Source organism: Pyrus communis, chromosome 12 (genome assembly GCF_041283825.1).
Source record: "Pyrus communis isolate YQ-2024b chromosome 12, ASM4128382v1, whole genome shotgun sequence".
In the NCBI taxonomy this organism is placed as follows: Eukaryota; Viridiplantae; Streptophyta; class Magnoliopsida; order Rosales; family Rosaceae; genus Pyrus; species Pyrus communis.
The window spans coordinates 25,078,359-25,090,341 of NC_142576.1; positions in this window are offsets into that span (position 1 = coordinate 25,078,359).

Consider the following 11,983-nt stretch of genomic DNA (forward strand, 5'->3'; position numbering starts at 1 on the left):
CCTGCTATGAACGCTTGAGAATATCGATATTTGCTATGCAAACCATTTGTTCGCATGGACACTCTAACTGCTTAGTTACATGTCGGTCGTACGTTCTTGTTAAGTAACCACCTTGATCTCTTAACCTCTCTAGACATCTTAGTTTATTGAATCCAAGTTTTTATTTGGTTGTATCGGCAAGTACCATGCACACACTGGTGATGACAATTTCAAGAAACATGGCCTACAATTGGAAGCCCGTTCCGAAATATATGAAACGGCATGGTAAATAAGAATTTACAAAGTAATCTGCTATAATATTCTAATAAAATAAGATAATTGAAAATAAGATTAATAAGCAATGGACGGAGAATTTCATGATATTATATAAATTACCACATTGGGTTCCAAGTTCAAACACCATTCTCTAAGTATAGATTAGTACATAATATCACAGTAAAATCAGAAATGTGTGAAAGTTAATTACTTTCTTGAAAAAGGTTTCCACGCAAGAAAACAAAGCTTAATTATATATTGTGAGACCTATATGATTATAACTACACACAAATAGAACATATATGGAGCAGCCATTCTCGAGAGCTCTGGTTACTCACAAGGAAAACTTCTACCCACTATAGCCCCAATGCACTCAACTCAATGGGGGAGTTTGTAAGCTTTAATGCGTACACTATATGTGCAGGGATCCCTTGGATTTATAGTGCTCGAATCATAGAGTTCCATCTCACCTAATAGCCAATTACTTTATCCTTACGTCAACATAGAGTCATAGACTCTTTGAACTCCCCTTAGCCTCTGAATATACTATCCAAAACAACTTGTGAGACTACCAATGTTAGTCTAATCAAATCCCTAAATACTAGTTAAATATTGTCACAATAACTACGAGACCAAACCCTAGATGGAAACATGTATCGAGATAACCTCTAATGCTACTGGCTCCCACATGATTAGCAGAAGTACGTAGCGGATGTATTTTGGTCGCGTGGTAACTGGGTAGGGTTTCCATTAATTTCGTCGGCAGGAGGGGACACCCTAACCCTAATACTATAAAAGCATGCATGACGACTGAGAGATTGAGAATAACGACCTATCTTTGTGATGAAGACCCAATAGATATATTACACACATATATTTATAATCACAGGATGACATGTGTAAATGTAACAGCAAAGAAGAAGAATCGTATTCTTGCAGAAGAAGAAAGAGTATTCGAATAGAGAGAAAGAAAGAAAGTTTAGACAGGAGAAGTGGTTTTTCATTAATAGTTTTTCTTAACAGATTACAATGGCAGTTATCAAAAGTATATATCTAACAAGGTTGCTTACTCCTTAAGTTATTATAAGGATCACAAGATGCTTACACCTGTCACAATTACAATCTTAGGATCACAAGCTGTTAAGCTTGATATACTGTTATCATCCCCCCTCAATCGTAGGTTGAGGTTTGCTCAACTTGAGATTGGAACAGTGTCTCTGGAACAAAGGAGTAGACAAACCCTTGGTAAGTATATCAGTAAATTGTTCATTAGAAGAAACAAAATGCACTTGAAGTAACTTCTTGGCAACTCTCTCTCGAACAAAGTGAATATCAACTTCAATGTGCTTTGTCCTTTGGTGCATGACTGGATTGTAAGCTAGTGCTATGGCAGAGAGGTTGTCATAAAACAAAGTAGTTGGACATGACACATCACCTTTGAGAAATTGTAGAAGTTGCTTAATCCAGTCAATCTCTGCAGCTGTGGAGGAGAGAGCTCGATATTCAATTTCAGTTGAAGATTTAGAGAGTGTGATTTGTTTCTTAGAAGACCAAGAGATGGGACTAGAACCCAAGTAGACCACTAAACCTATAGTAGACCTTTTGTCATTTGGATCCCCAGCCCAGTCAGTATCACAAAATGCATGCAAATCTAAATCTCCTTTACTGAATTGAATACCATAGTCCACTGTTTTTTCAAATATCTGAGAATTCTCTTTATAGCTATAAAATGAGATTCCATTGGACAGTGCATAAACCTGATGTACTGAGAAAGCAATATCAGGTCTTGTAAAAGTAAGATATTGCAAAGCACCCACCACACTTCTATACAATACTGGATTATGAAAAGGTTTGCCATCATCCTTAAGTAACTTGTTATAAGGTAGACAAGGTGTGTGACATGATTTGGAGAGAGCCATATTAGTCTTGTTTAGCAAATATGTTACATACTTGGACTATGAGAGAAATAAACCAGTGGCACTATGAGTGATTTGGATCCCTAAAAAATAATATAAGGGCCCCAAATCTTTAATATCAAATTCATGAGTTGAAGACTGGATGACATCTTGAATAGCTGCAGTAGCATTGCCTGTGATGATTATATCATCTACATACAACAAGAGAATCACCACAGAATTCCCAACATGCTTCATAAATAATGATGAATCATAATAAGTAGTGAGAAATCCCAGAGAAAGTAAGAAATTGGTGAACCTCTCATTCCAAGCCCTTGGGGCTTGTTTTAAACCATATAGAGATTTAGGCAACTTGCAGACATGAGAAGGCTATTGAGAGTTTATAAACCCTAGGGGTTGAGACATGTAAACCTCTTCCTATAAAATGTCGTGAAGGAAGGCATTCTTCACTTCAAGTTGCCTTAAAGACCAACCAAACTGTGTAGAGATAAGATTAATCTAACAGTTGTAAGTTTAACAACTGGACTAAAGGTCTCCCCATAGTCAATCCCTTCTTCTTGATTGAAGCCCTTAGCAACAAGTTTGACTTTTTACCTTAATATAGTACCATTTGCATTTCTTTTAATTTTGAAGACACTTGCACCCTACTAAGTTCTTATTTGCAGGAAGAGGAACCAAGATCAATTGCCCTGAGAATGCAAGGCTAAGAGTTCTTCTTCCATAATTACACACCAAACTGAAGATTTAAGAGCTGACTTGTAAGTGGATGGTTTCACTTAAGTTAAATCAACTGATTTCTCATCTGCAACTGTTAAGAGAAATACTTTGGGCTTAAAGATACCACTCTTCGATCTTGTTTGCATAGCATATGTATTCACAAGTAGTATAGAGAGAATAACTTGTAAGCTCTCAAGTTGAAACTCAGTGGATATCCTAGTGTTGTCATGAGAGTTGGATCCAAAGGACAAATCTGTAGCCACAGGAAAAGTAGGAGGAACAGATTGTGTTGAAGTTGTTGTAATGGATTCAACAACTGGGTTTATATGTCCAAGTGGAGATGATGATATAGTAGGTGACATAAGGACATGCATAATAGATGCAGTTGATATGGGAGCAACATGATTGTCATGTGTAACAGATGGCATGAGAGCATAAAAATACATATTGGAAGAAATAAAATAGGACTGAGATATGTGTTTGGAAGACAACATGGCATGGAGAAATTCACTCTCATAAAAAATGACATACCTAGAGATATAAACCTTCTATTGATTCACCTTATAGCATACGTAGCCTTTGTATCTGAGCGCATAGCCTAAAAAGACACATTTTGTGGTTTTAGGTTGTAACTTTGTACTATTATAGGGTTTCAACAGTGGGAAACAAGAACAACCAAAGATCCTAAGATGATTGATGTCTGGAATGTGTTTAACTAACAATTCAAATGGTGATTTGTTATTTAGTGTTGGAGTTGGCATTCTGTTTATGAGGTAGACATCAACTTGACAAGCAAGATACTAGAATTTGGGGGGGGCAATGAGGCAGTTTGTAAGAGGGTTATAGTTGTTTCAACAATGTGTTTATGCTTCCTCTTAGCTAAGCCATTTTGTTCAGTGGTATATGAGCATGAAAGTTGGTGTTTAATACCCTTATTCAAAAGAAACTATTGAAATGTCATGCTAATATATTCACCTCCTCCATCACCTTGTAATGTTTTAACAAAAATGGCAAAGTGATTCAACACAAAGTTGTAAAAGGCAATGAAAGTTGAACAAACATCACTTTTATTGATTATAGGAAAAATTCAACAATATCTAGTACATTCATTAATAAATGTCACATAGTATTTAAAACCCTCTACAGAATTACATGGAGAATGACCCCAGACATCATTGTGAACAATATCACAAGGATGTAAGGACTTAGAGGTAGAAGGAACAAATGGCAATTTATAAAACTTTCCCTCTAGACATGTATGCCACATCACAGACTTGTCATCAGGTATAACAGAGACATTGCACTTTCTTAACATTGTAGAAACTATAGAATTGGATGGATGGCCTAATCTACTATTCCATAGATTAGAAGATACTTCTTGTCCAAGAAAAGCAACTTGTACTTTGGGTTGTAAAGAATGGTGTGAGGCTGGGAGAGGAATATGATATAATCCATTACTGCAAAGTCCCTTGAATAGAATCATCCATGTGGCTTTGTCCTGGATCCAAAAACAGAAAGCATCATATATTAACTAGCAATTATTATCCAAGTACAATCTATGCATAGATAAAAGATTCTGAGTTCATTTAGGGACATATAGAACTGAATTAAGGCGCAATGGTTTAAGAGGTGTATGGAGCATGGAAGAACCAATGTGGGAGATTGATAAACCTGCACCACCAACAACTGTTTAGATTATTTCATTGGAAGGAAATTGAGAAGCTAGTGACAAGTTATTGAGATCCACAGTCATATGAGATGTTGCCCAAAATCAGTAAGCCACATTTGTTAAGGGGGAGCAGTTGGAATAGTTGATAGAGCAGCAACATGCATAGATGACACTTGCTAAGATTGAATGTTTGCATTTCTGAAGTGACAAAATGGGGCACTGTGATTCCTCTTCCCACATATTTGACATCCTTCTGTAACAAGATTGTCAGTATTTCTGAATCTGCAAGTAACAGCTAGATGTCCATATTTACCAAATATTTGACATGGAGTCTAGGAAAACCTTTGTGATCTTGGTGGAGAAGTACCAAGAATACCATGAGCATTGTTATTGAAGTTACAAGACTTTGCACTGCTAAATCGAGATTGAGAATTATAGTAATGCTTGCCTTTACCCTTGTTTCTATTGTAATTTCACTTATAGCCAGAACCATTAGACTGATAAAAACCTCTTTGAGAACCATATAAACCTCCATTTGAGGAATTACCATTTTTAAAATTATCTTCAAAGTTAGAAGACTTAGATGAACCAGAAAGATTATTAGCCACCATTGCATAAAGGAAATAAGTGACAGGAACATTAGCAATCATTGCTTCTTCAGCAAGTAACTGTGAGTGGAGATCCTTCATAAAAATAACATTCTCCCTACCCCTAATAATAGTTCTCAGTGTATTATATTCAGAAGACAGACCATTAAGAGTCAAGATCACAATGTCATCGTCATCAAATAAACTCTAGTAGCAACCAAGTAATCATGGGCTTTTTTAATACGTTGAAGATACAAAGAAATGGAATATATACGTTTCTTGATGTTCTGCAACTCAGATTTCATTTGAAAGATTGTAGCACGAGTGACAATGGAGAACTGTTCCTTAAGATGAACCCATAAATCTCGAGCACTAGTACTACCTATAGCACAAGAAATTGCAAAAGGAAACAATGTGGTTGTAATGAGTTGCATGAGAGCCCGATCATGCATCTTCCAAATCTTGTAATCATCACTGTCAATTCTCAAAGTAGAATCATTGGAAGACATAGTGGAATCACTTGAAAGCTGAGTATCAAATCTTAGAGGTCAAGGGTTTGTACCATCCACAAAACCCATAATACCATGGCCTTCCAAAAGAAGCTCTATCTGAAAATGCCATATGATGTAGTTGGATTCATCAAGTTTCACAGAGACACAGGACGAAACTGATAAAATTAAAGAAGTAATAGGGGATTGAAGAATCTGCAATTGCGTTACAGTCACCATGATCGAATACCAAGCAAGATTCTAAAGAAAATTTCTTTAAGGTGTAAGATCAAACACCTTGTGTGGAAGATTACGAGGACCGAGAAACAAAGAAGAAAAGGGTAATTAGAAACCCTAAATTGAGTAGCAGAGCGGAAGCAGAAGAATCAATATCAATAAACCGTCAAGCACAGAGCTCTTTCGGCGAATGATACCATGTAAATGTAACAGCAAAGAAGAAGAATTGTATTCTTGTAGAAGAAGAAAGAGTATTCAAAGAGAGAGAAAGAGAGAAAGTTTAGACAAAGAAGTGGTTTTTCATTAACAGTTTTTCTTAACAGATTACAATGGCAGTTATCAAAGGTATATATCTAACAAGGTTGCTTACTCCTTAAGCTATTACAAAAATTATAAGATGCTTACACCTGTCACAATTACAACCACAGGATCACAAACTGTTAAGCTTGGTATACTGTTATCAACATGCACTGTAGCCACATCTAACATTTTTAAATTTAGTAATTTATTTTAATAGTGTGTAACATCGAATGATATGAAAAATGTATGATTAAAACTGAAAATAGACAATTATTAGTGAATATAAAATTTAACGATAAAGAGAGAATTCCTCAAAGTTGATTGTGGTGGGTTGGTCACTTGGTTAACCTCCCGATTCCATCAATTATTATTCCAAGTGAAACAAAAAGGCTTTTGTAGCTCGTGGTCTTTTGGGGTCAAAAAGTACGGTAGGATTCATGCATGCAACAAATTAAGATAAGGGTCATCAATCAGCAAGAAAAAGGCGAAAGAAAACGGACAAAAGAACATTGGGTGGGACATTCTATATATGCAATATGATTGTGACTAACGAAAAACTCGGCTAACGGCATGATATATGTGATATGTGTATACAACAAACAAATTAACAAGAACAGTATTATATAAATAACTAATCATTTGCTTTAATCTGATTAGTTTCTCATAATTATTCCCTTTGTTTTCCTCGACTGCTATAAGCATTAGGCATTATTGTTAAGGAAAAAATAACTCATCGCACAGTATTTTAATCATTATACACCTATTTGTTTATATATGTTCATCAGAATTAATAAAATTAAAAAATTAAAAAAAAAGCGACTCTAAGTCAACAAAGATTTTTGCTTGTGAGTCTCAAGAGAAATGCTTGTCGTACACAGTCTTACATTTCCTTTGCAACTAGACTGTTTCTCTTACTCGAACTCCTGACCAACATTTCTGTTGGGCCAAGTCTCGCTCTCAATAGAAATAAATAAAAACACGAATAAATCAAATAAAAATTCATGACATTTCAGTCACAAAAGATCATCAGACTGACTAAATCAAATAAAAAATGAATAAAATTAAGTAGGTATTATGCAAGTAGAGAATTAGAGTATGTGATTATCATTTCTTATTGTTATACAAGATGTAATCAATTAATACGTATATTTCATGTTGACGCATCCAAATTACTCTTTACTAAGATCTAACCAACATGGTGCATCTCGAACTTGTTAACGAGATGTCGATATCTTATATTAATTAAGACGTAAACGGTTGAAAATGTCAGATTCCTTAATTACTGATTATAGTTAATCACGTGCATGGTAATTACCACCAATACACATTGACACAACCGTTTGTTTTTGGAAATAGTACAATATAAAGTATAATAGTTTTATGATTCTTTCTATGGTACGTACTTTTTAAATATAGTACTAAATAACATGAAAACCCTCCTAGTAAATTATGTTTCTAATTATCTTTCTTAACCATCATGGGAAGGTCCAGTGTGTGAGGTAAATTCCAGACTCGTATTTTAGACAATTCATTATGCGTCTAATTTCTGATGTTGGTTAATCACACTATAACTAAAGAAGGCTAAAATATCTCTGTGAATCTTCCTCACCAATTAAAAAGTGACATGCCGTAACTTGGCAATCAGCTGGCCCCTTTTTTTCTTCTTTTAGAAAAAAAAAATAAAAAATCTTTCTTAATCTTCATTTTGTTCGATGTTTGTTTAATATATACATCAAAGTTTCTTTGTTATATGTCACCACAGAGAAAAGTTTTTGTTGTTGTTAGGAAAAGTCTATGGGCCAATCACTTTATTAAAAGGGGTCGGTCAAATGAAGTTGTAATTGCTCCTACGAGCTAATCTTGTGATTCTTTTTCAACAAAGGCCGCTCTTTATGTTCTTTTTGTCTATAAAGGAAACAAACTTAACTAATAATTCCACATATTTATATCATTGCTATGCATACTAAAACGACTTTATCAAAACTACATAATTAGTTCTAAACTAATTCAAGTCACATTTCCTAAGTCATTGCTTGAAGAAATGACTTTAACTCCATGAACTATATAGGCTTTGTTGCAGTGCACTTGGAAAATTAATAGATAAGAGTTACCTAGTTTTCCACAAGTGAACACATTTCAAAAACAATTATATGAGATGCCAATTGCAATATGTATATTTGTGATCATTACGATGTTGTAACTGGGATGCTGAAAATGTTGATCTCATACTAATTGTCCAACCCTGTGAAAGTAGGTCACGTAAGTGGCCACTAGATTCAAGTTATACATAATAAATTAGAATGAATGTCATTTTCTAAATCTTGTTTACGTTGCTAATTAATATTACGGTTTAATGGTATTCCTTTTGACTTGTAAGTGAGAGGTCTTAGGATCGATTATCACCAAATGCGAATTTGAACCACTTTATTGCTAACCCATTGTAAGGCTAAACCCATCCCCTATACCTTAGTGTAGATAATATTGTTTTTTCATAAAATAGAAATCTTGTTTACGCTAACGGAACTAGATGAACCGTTATAAGGTTTATATCCAATCTGAGGTTCTTACTTAAAAATGCCTTGAATTCATGTCTTCTACTTTTAATTTTTAACAAATTTGGAAGCCAATTTCCATTTCTTCTTAAAAATGTCTTGGACTTGAGAACTTTATTGCAGCACAGAAGATATTTTTATTTTTATGAATTAAGAAGATAATCTTCTACCTCTTCTGTAGAAGCATTATCTTCCACCTGTTTAATGAAAAAGTAATCTTTTAAGTCCATTGATATTTATTTACTTTCTCTAAATGAAAGGAGATGAAAATATAAGTTAGGGTTTAAGGTGGACAAATGTCTCCCACACCCAACCTTTTTTTTTTTTTAATTAAGCAAACCAACATAATTAATATCCTTATCAGTCTTTTTGCAAATAGACAAATTTGTAATTAAAAAATTCATTAAAAGGTAGGTGGGAAGATAAGATATTGGGATGTAAATAACATCACTCTTTTATTTTTATGACTTAAGAAGATAACATTATCCTGATGTTTTTTTGGGATTCCTACTACAAAGAGGCAAATGCGCATGATATATATTTACCATCTCTTTTCTTGTGCTCGCAAGCTCTATATGGGTTCTCTATAATTTATTTATTTGAGTTACATGTGTTCTTTTAATTTAATTTATCGTTAATTTTTTATTTATTATTAAAAAAATAAATTCAAAAGTTAATATTGTTAAGTATGACTTCAGTAAACGGTCAAATGAGGCTATTTTAGAAAGAAAAAAATCACTCAGTACTACGGTCTGGTGGCATTCATTTTCACTTGAAAGTGAGAGGTCTTAGGTACGAATCTTGTAGATAACGAATTCGATACTAAATTAGGCTACCCATTATGTGGTTTAGCCAAACTCTTTCTTCCCTTAGTATAAAAATATCGATACACTCAGGAAATAAATAAAAAAAAGGGTCAAATGTCAACATTCCAAAAGGGTTTATGAGCTTAAGAAACTCCCCCCTCACCTTCTCCACCCAATCACGCATGCGCTGTGGGGGCACTTTCGTCCATCCACACTCCCCAAACACTTTCTCAACAATTCTTCCAAGTGCGGGACCCACACCCAATATCCTCATAGATTTCGTTACCCCAGATTATCAGGTCCCGATAACACCGTTCACGTGTACGACAACGATTCACCCGCACGTGTAACCCGAAGCCCCAAACAAAAAAGCAAAACGGTTTCGGGAAACTGACAAAACGGCAGTGCATGGGAGAAGCAGTGGAGAAAGCATGAACCGAAAAAGTAAAAATAACAATAATGCTGATGCCAATACTGTAAATAAAAATAATTAATCAACGGCCCACTATACTATTTTTTAAATTATTAAAATATTGGGTTTACGTTACCGGGAAACTGATGGAAACCATTGTCTGTCGCAGCAGCGTCTTTATACTCTCTCTCCCTTAGTTCACACGTGCGCGTATCAGAAAACTCAGACGTAACGTACTACTGACACGATTCTTTTGCTTTATTTTTTCTTTTTCAGGGTTTCTGGTTTGCATGGTGGGTTATTTTTTGAAAAATATTTTTACTCACCAGCCTTATGAGTTGTGGTGTTCAATATTTTAGGAATTTTTTGATATGGGTCCAAATTAACTAAAAATTAGATTTATTTTAAAAGGTGGTTTATAAAATTGAACTATTTCAAAATTTTCCATTATTTTATTGGTTATCGTTGTTTGTGTCATACTTTATTAATTTTAAATTATTAAATATCGATCAACTCTATAACTTCAAGAATCTCACTGAAGTATTGATGCTGAGGCATCCTATCGAACCACACAAATTCATCCTCAGTCAAGAGACCAATCACGACATAACATGTGTCAACATCGAAAGTTGGAGACTCCTCAATTATAAAAAAAAAAACCATTTTCCTACTATTATTTCTCAGTGTCATTATAATACTCAAACTCATCAATAGAATTCACTACATGATGCTTGAACCTATGTATTATGTAAACTCTTCACTATTAATGAGAACTCATCTACTCTTATGAACATAGCCTAACTTAGGGTGAACGACGCATATATTGTGTTTGCTTTCTTATTTCTATCTCTCTACATATTCACCTACACTTAGTAACCAGAGCAATCTTGTAAGGGCCAAAAATTTAACTTTATTTAATATTTTACGTTATTTGAAAATCTCACTCATTTTGTACATGAACACTCATTACTAATTTTAGGTTTCAAAATTTGTGTAATAAGCTGATGCGCAACATCACCACTTAACCGTAGTGTGCAAAATTACACTCCTAGTGCTTTTCTTACTACTCACTTTCATCTATCTGTTGCGCAGATTCGGGGCAACAACAACGAGATCTTTCATTCACTCTCTTTTTTGATGTGATATTTTCTTTGTGAGATGGGATTAACTTTTATCTTTCTTTTCTTTTTGCTACCAATTCTTTTAGTTTTTCAATGCCAAATGGAATGATGAGTGTTCTTGGGGCAAATAAAATGTAATGATGGGTATGGCTACGTTCGTTGTGCAAAGTTTAAAGCGAAGTACTTGCATGCATTGCATTGTCAAACAAGTTTCCTTGGTTTTACTTTAGGGGAAAAAGAAAAGGAAAGAAAAGGAGTTTTCACCCATTGTTTATTTTTTATTATTTTTGTTATTCAAAAGGCGGAATTTTTAGTACAACCAGATTCAATACAATCAAATAGAGCATTTTATTTGTTTTCGGTGTAAATAATGTTATTTTTTTAATAGACATGTAAATTGATCATCTTTTTAATACTAACGAGTCCCACATTTAATGATGAAGTTCTCTTTTATATGAAAATGATTAGCAATGTGATTATTTTTGTGTGTTTTAATAGCATTTTTTACCAAAATACAAAATAGAGCCAAAACCTTTAATCGAATAAATATAATATTTATGTGGTTGGAAATTATTGTGATCTTGGAATAAGCCGCTCAATGACACACTCACTTTTTTTCTTTTGGTCTGAAAAGATAGTTTAATTAATTTGACAGAAGGTTACAAGTCAACATAAAGGAAGGCAAAATAACTCAAATACATTGAGGGGAAACCAATTCAGAAGGCATGAGTTTGGCTGCTCAACACTTGAATCAAGGGACAGTCTATCAACTCCAGGCTTGTGGCCTCGGTGTTCGTATCTGAAGTCTTTGTGCCTTATAGGGATTCTTACTAGCCCTCTAACCTTTCGCATTTATGGATGCAAATTCCATTCAAGGTTGGATTGATGAAATCACACCTACAAAACAAATAACATCATTAACT